Raw genomic sequence first — 13675 nt, 5'->3', positions numbered from 1 at the left:
GTTAGTTTTAAATATTTAAGAACTTTATAATGACTAACACTATTGTAAAATGTTGTTTATATGTTTAGAATGCCAATGCGTATCTCCATTCAGGCATTTCCATACAAATATTATAAGAGTAGATAGTTGACTAGGGACAATTAAAACAGTAGTATATGTAAGGGCACAAATTATTGCTAGTGTGATGCAATCTATCAGGAATAGTTAAGGGGAAAAGCAAAAATGAATCAAAATATGAATGTCACTGACTCGTTCGAAAAGGTCAGGGCTGTAAAACTGGAATTTATCAGAATGATGCATATAAATCCATTGGTGCTAATTAGGAATTTTTAGAACATGATATTGATTAGGTCCCCTTATATTTGTCTGATATCTGTTTTCAGCTGTTACTTCATAATGCGAATTGAGACTTGTTTGAGAGATTCTAAACTTTTTCATTTGTACTTTGAAGTCTTCCTGCACTTTTTCACTACTTTAGTCAAGATTTTTTGAGTCAAGCTGTCCATGTGTATTCATACGAAATAAAAATCTAATTGTTTACAGCTTCCCGTGATTTACTGCTGTTGCTAGTAACTCATACTCAGCCTTAGAATCAAGCACATAGAGATTTCACAAGGCGTAGTTAATAGAATACACTTTCGAAATAAAAAGGGAAACTTAAGTCGCAACTCATCCACCTTTTGTCTTGAAAATAACTGAAGGTACTTGTATGTTTTAAAGTTCACTTTAAAAACAAAAACACCATGATGTCCACTTGAACGCCTAAAAAGAATACATTTTCTTTCTTTAATAAATGAAACTATAACAAACGCGCATCACATAGAAGAATCTCCGTGAAAGAAATGGAGTTTCTACTAATGGGCTTTCAAGAGAATTTACATAACTTATGCATTTGAAAATTTCTCATGTAGTGAAATGCTTATCATAGCAATGAAAAAGGATACGTAGTATGACCTTTTCCCATGGTTCACACAAATAAATAGCCAAGCATAAGCAATATTTGTTGAACAGACTGTGAAGAGTTCGGCAAGGTGATGCGATCATTTTGTTATGGGCTGCTACGTATTTTTATAAAACTTACTATCTATCAAAATGATCTATACTTCACTTAGGTTCTAAAAATAGGAATAACACAACATTGAAGACATTTATACACATTGTTTTTTTGTTTTTGAAAATTCGAGTTAGTCATAATATAATCACACAGATCAGGTAACTTTATCGAAAGTGTCGGTTGCTGAGTTTTGACTAATATAGAGTTGTCTACAGTTAACATAGATTAGTAGGATCTCACATTTTTAGAAAAATCTGGTGCTACGAATGGGAAAACAAACACTGTTTAGTTCTATTCAGGGACTGCGGAGCTGGAATGAATTTAACCAAATTTAACTAGGCATTTCCATTTTACTTGATAAACTTTGATTAGTTATGGTACGGAGATGACTGTTAATTTGATGAAACTCTAAAGTACGTGTATAAATAAGCGAACAGTTCTGAGTTCCATCCTCGTATTGTGCTTTGAACTTTGTATTCGTTTAAATAAATGACCTAAATGACCACCAAACATTTGTTGGAAGTATATTGTTAGTTATAACTATTTTACAAATTAGGATTACCCAGGGTGACAAAGCCCACCAATCTTGATATTTTCCAATGACTAAATCCGGAAAGGACATATGCTAATATAACGCAGTATAGGGTGAATGTACCTAGATGACAAAGTGAAAGTTTCTTCTAGTTAGTGAATAAACAATAGTGGTTCCTGACACAATTTCAAGACCTATACAACTCTTATTTCCTCTGAGCTACGTGGTTAAAGTGCGAAGTTATCGTTCTTAAAACATGACCGAAAAACGTAGGGTGGGATCTAATTATTATTAGTGGTCAGCGACCGGAAGGATTGACCAAAACATGCGGTAGCAGATTTATTAGTGAACACCTTCACGGTGAGGCTTAATCTTCAAGGAGGAACATTTCAAAATTTACTGCACTGTAAACTGAATTAGGATGTCACTTTAGGAGCGATGAATCATTAGTATCAATAGGTAGAAACTCAGATATACAAAAACAGATCAGAAAGAGGTTTCCACTTAAATTAGTGGAAAATGCAAGAGTCCTCAATTGAATACCTAGTTTGTGTTTTACAAAACCGGGTGACACAGACTGAACTAAATTAAAAAACTGAATTCCAAGGATTGACTATTTTTAAGGATTAGATATCGAACCAACAAATCAACAGAAAATGCTAGATCGCTACTCTGTGGATATTCCGTTTAACGTCGGCATTAGAAACATACTCTTAAAAATATTTTAGCACTCCCATGAGTTGATTTATTCAACTTTTCATGGACACTCCTTTGTAGATAACGCTTCCATAGCACAACTGTTAAGGGCTGATCGACTAACAGGAGGTTCATTTATTCACTAGGGATAAGCAGATAACATAGTCCTATTAGGTGAAGACTGAATGAGTGCAGTCTTCTGACCATCTAAAACAACTTTATGATGTTTAATTCCTTTTAACCGTAAAATGTAGTTTCAGGACTAGCCCTGAACTAAAGAGGTTAGTCGCTTCGCTTATTTCATCAGCTTTCAAGGGTTGGTGTTTGACGCGATTTCGGTTGGCTTTTATCAACTTGAACTACTTGTGGAGTAACTGGGTTGTTTATTTCCCAACTAAAAGACGACTACACCACACGGCGATCGGTTTTATTTCATTTATGGCTGGGTAACGTGGCCTTTAAAAATCAGAGAAAATACATAGGTTACTAGTATTTGATTATAGAAGCGCTGCTCGCATATTTTGGTCTTGTTCTCTGGGTTAGATGGTTTGGCCGTGAAATTTTCATTGCTTTTCCAGGACATCAGAAAAACAATAGAAGTTTTACATACGTATAGTTGGACATCCCATACTCCCACTTTTCCATTAACATAGCTCTACGGTTTACGGAAGCACTACACAAAATATTTCCTCTCTACTAATCGTAATACCAGCATATCTTTCATAAACAATGGTGACTAAGCATTGAAAAGTGACTTTGAGTTCAACTTATTTTGCTTTATTCGCATGATAATGTGAATAGTACCATGTGTTTTATAAAACTGCAGAACCCTCCGTGATCTGGTGAGGAGCATGACCGAGTGCTTTCAGGTAGGCAAGTTCATTAAAACTAATGTGGCCAGCATCCAATGTCAGATCGTTACAGAGCTATCTATTTTGGGGATTTATTTGTCGCTACAGATCTTCCCCTTCTAGTGGGGTAGTGATGACCCTAAGACGTGGCCAGCCAGTAGTTTAAATCCAACGAGTTTGTCGTTGGTAAACACTCTTCTGATAGCTTGCTAGGTTTAGCTGCGTCTGGTCGTCCTTCCTTACTATAAGTGACCATGAAGTACAATATAGTAAAGGAATAATGTACAATGAAAATTTTTTCGTTCCTCGCAAAACTCATCGTTCTTTTTACCGTCTTTTCCAGACGTCCTGGAAAAGAAAAAAAAATATGTAAGTGCATGTCGAAATAAACTCGTACACGCTTCAAGCCACAAGGTGGGCGAAAAAAGGAAAATGGCGTAAAGGCGATTTTTACAAAATGTTTTTTTGTTTTTATTTTAAAATTTTTAATATACATATTAGCGAAATAATAAATTTATATGAATATGAGCATATAAAAATTGATTTTTTATATCATATATAATGCCATGGAAAATCGAGATGAAGCAAAATGTTAACTAGTGTCTTACCTGCAATAGTCGTTTAAGTTTTCTGGAAATCTTACTCTTCTTCCAGAACGCGTTATTCTAAGTTTATTTTCAGATAGTGTCGTAGTATCATCGTGGCTGTCGGATGAGGTATTATGAGTGTAAAAGCCGTGTTGTGCGATTGTACCGAAGGGAAATCGACGTGAATAGGATTTCCTTCTCAATACGCTGCTTTGAGGCGATAGATGCAGATGCTATCGTTGGTTCCGTTCTTATCGATTATATAGTACTTAGGTTCGCGTTGAAGAACTTTGGAAGGTCCTTCGTATGCTGATTCGAAAGGTCGTCGATGCGAGTTTCGAAGTGAGGCTTGTGGGTGATAGGTGGTCGTTCGGAAACGGGTGATTCCTAACATTGTAGTCAGACAACGGAAAAGTTCAGATTCGAACTGACGTCCGCGGTCTGTAGTGATGGTTGAAGAGCAGCCGAAGTTCGCTACCCATCGTTCGACGAAGGCGCGGGCCACCGTTTCAGCAGTGATGTCCTTGATAGTTACTGCTTCTGGCCATCGAGTAAAACGGTCTACGCAGGTTAAGAGGTAAGCGTATCCATTTGAATCTGGTAAAGGTCCTACCAAATCCAGATGAACATGGTCGAAACGAGCATCGGGAGTTTTAAACGAGCCTAAGGGAGATTTATTGTGTCTTATAACCTTAGATTTCTGGCAGCTTACACAGGAGCGTGCCCACTCCCTCACGTCTTTATTCATGCCAGGCCAGCAAAACCGTTCTGCTATAAGCTTGATGGTTGCACGAACACCTGGATGAGAAAGTTTGTACAATGTATTGAAGACATTGCGTCGATAATTTTTCGGCACGATTAGGCGATCTCTACCTGTAGATGTGTCACAAAGTAAGGTTTCCTTACCTGTTCCCATCTGTTTGATGCGTAGTTTAAGGGTTGTGGACGATAACTCGTGCTGAAGATCACTGTCTTCTTTTTGAAGCTCGACGAGTTTAAGAAGGTCGATTCCTTGGAAACTGTTCAAGGAAGTTATGCGAGATAAGGCGTCTGCAACTACATTGTTTGCTCCAGAGATGTGTTGAATATCTGAAGTAAACTGCGAAATGTAGTCCAGTTGTCGAGATTCACGTGGTGAGTACTTGTCTGAAGAGAAGCCTAAGGAGAAAGTAAGGGGTTTATGGTCAGTGAAAAGGGTGAATTCACGACCTTCGATACAATGTTGAAAATGCCGTACAGCACTGTACATAGCTAGGAGTTCCCTACCGAATGTGCTGTACCTCGATTCAGTGTCTAGCAGCCGTCTAAAGCGAAATGCCAAAGGTTGCCAGGAGTTGTTAACCCATTGTTGTTAGACTCCTCCGATTGCTGAGTCGGATGTGTCTACTGCGATGCTAATATGTGCTTGAGTGTCCTGATGTGCAAGCATTGTTGCTTTCGCAATAAGTTCCTCAATTGTGAAGAATGCTTCTCGTCCGGTCTCGTCTAGATTAATGGATTTCGCATTTCCACGAAGTTGTTCGGTTAGCGGTTTCATAAGTGACACGCTCTTAGATATGAACCTGTTGAATTATAGTCTACTATGTTATTAGTACTGCTCCAATTATAGACCTAATCCTGAAATTGTAGATTTGTCATTATATAACTGCCTAATCTATAATATCTTACGTGGAGGTCTAATCATCGTCTATACCAACTCACTGTACCGTAACAATTACCAATACATGATGGCGAACAAGCTAAGGCTAGGGAAAGAACAATATATTTAATATGAATAAAAGATATAAGGTAACATTTGGTAGGGACCACGCCTACATGGCCGAGCCACGCCACACGATCAACTCCAATCATTTCAATTCCTTCTTCTCGCCCTCATCATGGTTGGGTTTTTCTCCGCGTTAAATGTTGAATGTCTGTTTCCCATATTGTCTCGTGTTAGGGCCCGATCCCACTACAAACCGTCTATAGAATCTTACAAGGCCGTTAAGCATGCGTAGTCGCTTGATGGTAGTCGGTTCTGGGTAATCCAGAATGGCCGTCACTTTGGTTCTGAGGGGTCGAGTGCCTTGCGTATCTCTAGTGTGTTCTAGGAAGTCTAATGAGTCAGTTCCGATTTAGCATTCCTGAATATTTACAGTGATGCCATGTTTTTGTAGTCGGTCGAAAACAAGATTCAGATGCTGGAGATGCGATTCTCTTTCGGACTTGCTATTAGGCGGTTGTCAACACACGCATGTACGAAGTTAGATTAAACGTACCTTTTACTGTATGTGGCGATAGGCTTTCCGTTTGCCGCCTGTAGATTGAAAACCGATTAATGAAGCCGGTCGTTAGAATTTGCAGGAAGAACGCTCACTTCTGCGCCAGTATTGACGAGGTAGCGAACACTCGTTGTCACATCTGTGACGTATAACAGACGGCTATGTTCGCCGGCTACGGTTACCGTGAACGCGTGCCGGCTTGAAAGTTTCCCGAATTGTTTTTCGTGTCGGTCGATTTTGAGTTTGGAAAATTGCAGGGTTTTCTGCAATTTCTGGAAGACTTTCCATACTGGTTATGATACTAGCGTCAGTCGGGATTATCCGTCTCTCATGGTCTAGAGACAGATCGCTTACGTGAAGTGCTTCTACGTGGGGTGTGTGATTGCTTACGGTCGTTACGAAATTTAAGATGACGCGCAAGTGTATGACACTACTCGGTTATGTCATTTTGAGTCGTTTGAGGCTTTTCGTTGACTGTAAAAACCTCGGCATTAGATTTCGTGATTTCTAAGATGCGGTGGGCATTTGCAGCCAGCTCTTCTAAGGCGTTGTTTTGAAACGAGACCAGGACAGCTTGCACCTGTTGAGGAAGTTTGGATAAGAAAAATTGTTTGAATAAGCCATCATCGAAGATTGTTTGGCCGAAAACCTCTCGCATTCTTAGCAACATGTCTGTCGCAGAATCAGGTTGCAGGTCGATGTTATTAAGGAGTTGGTCTAACCTTTTTCTACCGGCCAGGTCTCCGCGTTTAAGTATAGATCTTTTCAGTGTTTCGTAGGGTTCAGAAACATCACTAGTAAACATATTAGGTGTTACGTACCTGTTGAATTCGCGCGGTAGTGCCTTGACTACTGCGAGGAATTGTGCACGTATGTCGGCTCCTGTGTAGCAGAACCAGGCTTCGATGTTGTCTGGCCAGAAGGGCATCAGTTGAAACGAAGTCGCGGACATAGTTTTTAGCTTAAGCAACTTGTGTGTCTGTTCAGTCATAGTGAAATATCAAGTACGAGAATGAACGAGTGAAAAAAATATATATCCAAAAACACGGGAAGAAAGTATCACAATGTATAAAAAATTAAAATAAGGCAATGATATATAAAATACCAAAAAGGAACAGACTCACAGTTCGCAATTCGGTGTACAAGATCACGTTAGGCTTACCAATTAAGATGCCACAGGTATTCGAAGTTTGACAACGCTTTAACCAGTAACACCTAATATGAATCGTCCCCATCAAGTGAAATCAAAAGACCGAAGCGAGAAGGTTCGAAGATATATTTGATAGGCTATCAATATACCGAGGATCGTCTGATCTAATCTGGCAGGCGATTGCAGAGGGTATTGAGCATGGCGTTCGCACTCGTGATCTGGTGAGGAGCATGACCGAGTGCTTTCAGGTAGGCAAGTTCATTAAAACTAATGTGGCCAGCATCCAATGTCAGATCGTTACAGAGCTATCTATTTTGGGGATTTATTTACCGCTACACTAGAAATTGTCTTTAGAAATGTATTATGGCAGGATGAATAGCATTTACATAGATTTGTTGAGAATCTATTTCTCCCTGTTAAATGTGTGTAATATATGGTAGCTTTCCGTTTATTTGGTGAGCAAGCACTACATATAAGTGCGAAAACATACATTAGAACTTTGTTTCGAGGTACAAGCCCCACTTTGGTTTGCATTTGTCGAAGTTCAGTTGAGGTAGGCTGTTTATTAGCGTGCATAGTACATCCGAAGAAAGTAGATTATCGAGAAAAGCTGATACGTTTTGTTTTTATTGTTCGTTTTCTTATTTTTGTACTTCTTCATTTGATGCCAGCCGGTAGGCCATAATGTCGAAGTCTGAGTTAGCATATTTTAGGTTGTCTTAGTATTATAACGAATTCAATACAAACTTGGAAATATATATGAACATTGAGCGCAAGAAAGCAACCTCAGTATTACTGATCGTTTGTCTCAATCTCCGTCACATAAAGCCTGACAGATACAGAATGTTCTGCCCCACAAACATGGGTGAACTGGAGTCATCTCCCTCACCATCATCGTTTGCTGATCAGCAAATCCACCCTCCCTTTTTTTGTGATGCCAAGTTCACAGAGTTTATTTTAAGATAAAATTTGTCTCACACGATGCTCAATATTTGACGTCCTGCTGGAAAACAGTTTCTATAAGTACCATTTTACAGGCTTACCAGGCAGTTGCAATATATGAGCTATAGAGAAGGCATCAATGCAATGCTTTAAATGAATGCAATTAAAACTATAGGTTGCCGATCAAAGTTTAGGCGTTAAGAAGTGCGTGGTTGATAAAATACAATTAACGGTAAGTCAACATAGTGTACGTGAGAGCAGAAAGCTGATGAAGAATAGACATGAAGGAACACATATTAACTTGGTGCTGATGGCATTTTGTCCTATCTTAACCGGCTGATGTATTCCAGGTTCCATAGATGTGGCATCACTGGTAGTAGGCGGTGGACTGAGCAGTCCTCTTGAAAAATATTTGGGATAGTGGTGAATGTTCTCTAGCGGCATTGACAGGTCCAGTTAGTTATATGTCTACTTCAAGTAAAAATTAAGGGGATAAGATCACCTAATACAACTGCGAAGAAGCGAAGTAAGGGAAAATGAACTTAGAATATAATTTAGTCTGTACTTGTAGACGGGCTATGATTCCTGAGTGAGACGCAGATGTGTTCGTACGTGCTAGATCAGTGCAAGTGAGGGTTTCCTCAAGAAGTTTTAAAAACGTATACACTCTATCTGCCATGTGTATTTCAGAGGGAAGACTGTTACATATTAATGCACACTTGTTGGGGAAGACGTTTTCCCGAGTTTTTAATCTGTACTTCTCAACTTTGACCGTAGATACTTTGTCTCGAAGGTCGTATTCATATGGGCCTTGGGAAAGAACTATATTACACGTGGAGTTTGAATTAGTTGATCAAATTGTTCCACTGTCTGAACTCAAATTAATAGGTTATAAATTTCCGGAGGCACGATTCAGTACGATGTTTGTCATGAGGAAATATATGGACGCTAACGAAATACAAGACGTCTACAGTTTGAAACCTTGTAGAATTATGATCCACTATGATATTAGTACTGCTCTGATAATAGACCAAATCCTAAAATTGTAGATTTGTCATGATATAACTGCCTAATCTATAAGATCTTACGTGGAAGTCACATCATCGTCTACACCAACTCACTATATCGTAACAACTACTAACACATGATGAAGAACAAGCTTAGGCTAGAGAAGGAACAATATATTTAATATGAATAAAAGATATAAGGTAATATTCAGAAGGGACCACGCCTGCATGGCCGAGCCATGCCATTCGATCAACTCCAATTCATTCAACTCATTGTTCGCGCCTTCTCCATCGTTAGGTATTTCTCCGCGTTAACTATTGAATATCTGTTTTCCGAGCAATCACGTATTTAGCTTTGAAGATTGTGTGGTTATTGTCCAATGCCACTACAACCTAACGAATTAATTGCATGAAGTTGAGTGTTAAGATGTGGTGTCAAACTGATGAAAACTCTATCAAAATATGCTGTTTTTTTAATAAATACTGTTAACTTTGAGTGAAGAATTTTTGGGAAAAACCACTTAGAAGATTTCAAAACCTTCAAAGTCTGTACAATGTACAAACATGCTTTTTTTCCAAAAGAATTTGGAACGTTTTAAATCTTTTCGATTGTTCATTTGCATATTATCTGGAGAAGGCTACTTGACAACATTCACACCTAGCCAAATTTGTTCCAGTTAGACTTCATTTTAAAAGCCTGAACTTTTAGGTACCTAGTCTACTCGCATTTAACAGGAATGGTTTGACCACCTTTCAACGAAATCAGTTCACGTGGTAGTTAGTGACCACGGAGTAAGGTAATGTAGTGGTCAAATGATTTACATAAATGATTTGTTGGAATAAATAGAAAGTGAGGAGCAAACTTTAGCTGATCAACCAATCGCTGTATTCAACGGTTCTGTGCTGTAGATCCGTAGCTTTATATTATTAATTGTCAACCTTGACGATATTCGGTAGACGGCCCGAGTAGGTGGTACGTCACTTACTGTCATGTGAAAAGATTTTCACATAGTAATTTTTCGTTCATCCAGTAATTTAATAATGGAGTTTTAAAAATCGTTTTAAGTAAAATCTACGATTCAACTCTTAAACTTGCACTAATTGTGAGTTTGCATGTCAGGTGCTCCGTTACGCTACACTATATTTCTTAGCCGAATTCTGTCATTTCGAAACAGTTCTGTTGTACGGATCCAAAAAGTGAAGAACTACCACATTCATCAAAAATGTATGGGTATTTATAACTAATTGTCTGCACAAGATACTCCAGGTCCGTTGGCTTGATACTATTAGTAACAACCTACTATTCTAGCGGACAAACCAGCTCCCAGACGAAAAGTAAGTTGGGAAAAGACTTTGGAGGCGGATAGGACATACGATTCGCGAATAATCAAACTCTGTCACGAGGAAAGTCCCAACTTAACATCCCGAAGGAAAACAGAAAAGAGGAAGATCAAGGAACACACTGGGCAGGGAATCGGAAGCAGACATCAAAAGAGTGAACAACAATTGGAAACAACTGGAAGGAAGGGCCAAGGATACAGTTGGTTGGAGAATCCTGACAGGTGACTGATGGTGCCACGAAGAGTAAATAACATTATATTAAATACCGATGTGTCTGTCTTAACTTTCTTCCGCAACATTATGTTTTATAACTCATCGCTTTTTATTGCTTGCAAATAATACATGAAGGTGGATACTGCATCTCTCTACGTCGTGTTTCCCATTGCAACTTGCTAAGATTTTCTCATGATCTCGAGTGATTCCAAGTCAATGCAACGTATACCATTTTAGTGGGGTCACTTGTTTAGCCTACCGAGTATAACATTCGTGGAAGCCTAGACGTTCCGTTAAACTAAGAACATTGAAACTCTTCACTCTATGCTTAACAATTTTATCTAAGCTTTTTGATGCATGCAGGGATAATAGAACGAATGATTATCAAAACACCTTAAGTGTGTGCTACACGAACACCCGTAGTCTTAGAAACAAAACGTCCGAGCTAAGTCTGATGGTGGATGAATTAAGTCCCGATATAATTGTTGTTACAGAAACTTGGTTCACCGCAGATAGAAAATGTTCTCCCATCACTGCAGGCTATGTCTGTATAAGCAGTGGTAGAGTTTTAAGTCGCAAGGGGGGAGGTGTAATGTTATACGTTAGGGATCACTTTCGTATACAATCAACAATATTGGAGGTTCATATCAGTGGCACATATGAGGTTGCATGTTGTAAGATTAGATCTAGAAATGTGTTAGTGACTATAGGGTGAATATGCCGTAGTCCGTGTTGTCTTGCTGACGACTGTATCTTAAGACGCATCTGTTCTTGGAGTATGGCAGAATGTTTTCTCATCATTGGTGACTTCAACGCACCGCATATCAACTGGATAGAGCTTACAGCTCCAGGTGGAGGTTTTGATAGCGACCTTTAATCAACCGTTGTTCGGCGTGCACTTGTACAATGTATCACAAAACCGACACATATTGACTTGGAACATGACCCGTCGCTGCTGGACCTTGTCCTCACACACCACTGTGGGGATTTCATCGGCATTTGGCACCTTGCCCCACTACAAAACAGTGATCACGTTGTACTTTGAGTTTCGGACACGTGGTATAAAATTTGTATCTGATCCACCCCGTCCCAATATCTGGCGAGCTAATATTCCTGCAATCAGAGACTGTGCTACCTCGATCGTTCGATGCGGATGGATCGATCGAAGACGAATGGAGTAAGTTTAAGGCTACTGACTGACTGACTGACTGAAGGCTACACTCGAGTCCGTAACATCTCTGTTTATCCCATGGTCAATACGTAAGCTATCACATTGCCCTTCATGGATTGATAAGGAAACCCGGAAGCTGTTAAGGTGTAGGAAACACTTCTGAGACTTATTCTTGTTGACAGCTCATGTATCATTTAAGCGTGAGTACCGAAAATTCCAGCTGAATCCCGTACTACTTACGAACGACAGTTTGTATATGATAGCCGTACTTGTCCGAAACGATTGTTTTCGTATGTTAAACGGCGAATGAAACGTAGTGATGGTATTCCCCCCGTTTCTGTTACACGAAAATTCAGATCTACTAGCTGAATCAGATCGGGCAAAGGCTGAGACTTTTTCAAACTATTTTAGCGAAGTCTACTCTACGTTTATTGTAACAAATACCTTGTCTCACTCACACTGAGATACCAACCATTGAATCTGTACAGGTGAATGAGAAAACTGTCCTTTCGTTGATAACTAACCTCAAACGTGGTAAGATACCGAGCCTCGACGGGTTATATCCACGATTGTTGTCATCTCTTGCGAAATTATTTCAAAACCACTCTCGACACTCTTCAACATGTCCCTTTCATTTGCTCAACTCTTTAGAGATTGAAAGGACGCTATAGTCAGTCCTATATTTAAGGATGGCAAAAGACAGTTAGTATCTAACTACCGGCATGTCAGTCTAACTAGCATTGCCGTTAAGTTACTTGAAAAAATAAGTCGGGTTAGGTTGCTAAGCCACATAGGTTCACACAGTCTGTTAGCTTCTGAGCAAAATGGATTTCATAACAAGCGTTCATGCTTGACTAACTTACTTATCGCGAGAGAGGATTGGACATCAGCCTTAGATAAAGGTCTTTCTGTCGATGTGATATTCATAGATTTTAACAAAGCATTTGGCAAGGTTTCACACTTAGGTCTTATGCAGGAGCTCACGAGCTTCGGAATAATAGGTACTGTACAGGAGTGGATAGGCATTTTCTTATGTGACCGCAGACAGAGAGTGAGGGTCAATGAGACGCCACCGCATTGGAAGCCGGTCAAAAGTGGTGTACCCCAAGGCTCCATCTTAGGCCCTCTGATCTTCCTTTTTTACGTCAATGAGTTACCGCTGTTGGATAGGTCGTCGACATTATTGTTTGCGGATGACGTAAAAATCTGGAGAACAATAAAAAGTGAGGCTGATCAGCTGGGTCTTCAAACTGACTTAGACAATTTAGTTAGATGGGCTCGAGAGTGGGGCTTAGGAATCAATTCTAGGAAGAGTGTGCTAATGCACATCGGTCACGGTAATAGTTGCCATTATACTATTGACGGTAAACCTCTTCCATGCGTTCAAGAGCATAAAGACTTGGGAGTAATAATAAGTCATGACTTGAAAACAACCACGCATTGCAACGCAGCCGCTGTCGAAGCTTTTCGTGCGTTATGGTCACGTCTCCGAGCGTTCAAATCTTTTGACGAGGAAATGTTTCGAATTTTATATCCTACCTATGTAAGACCACATTTAGAGTACTGTATCCAAGCAGCTAGCCCACGTCTGGTAAAGAATACTAATTCACTTGAGCGTGTCCAGCGTGTGGGAACGAAATTAGTGAAGGGTCTTCGTAGACTCCTTTACGATGAGCTTTTAAAACGCCTAAATCTTTTCCCCTTGTCGCACCGTAGGACACGAGGTGACCTTATACTGGCATTTCGTATCTGTAATTATGATTTGGGTGCTAATATGTCATATCTTTTTGCCATCTCCAGCACTAATAATCTCCGAGGTCATGGCAAGAAGGTTCATAAAGCGCGATCTAATAAACTTAAAATGGGGTTC

Source organism: Schistosoma haematobium, chromosome 1, assembly GCF_000699445.3.
Source record: "Schistosoma haematobium chromosome 1, whole genome shotgun sequence".
Lineage (NCBI taxonomy): Eukaryota > Metazoa > Platyhelminthes > Trematoda > Strigeidida > Schistosomatidae > Schistosoma > Schistosoma haematobium.
This window is presented reverse-complemented; position numbering follows the sequence as displayed.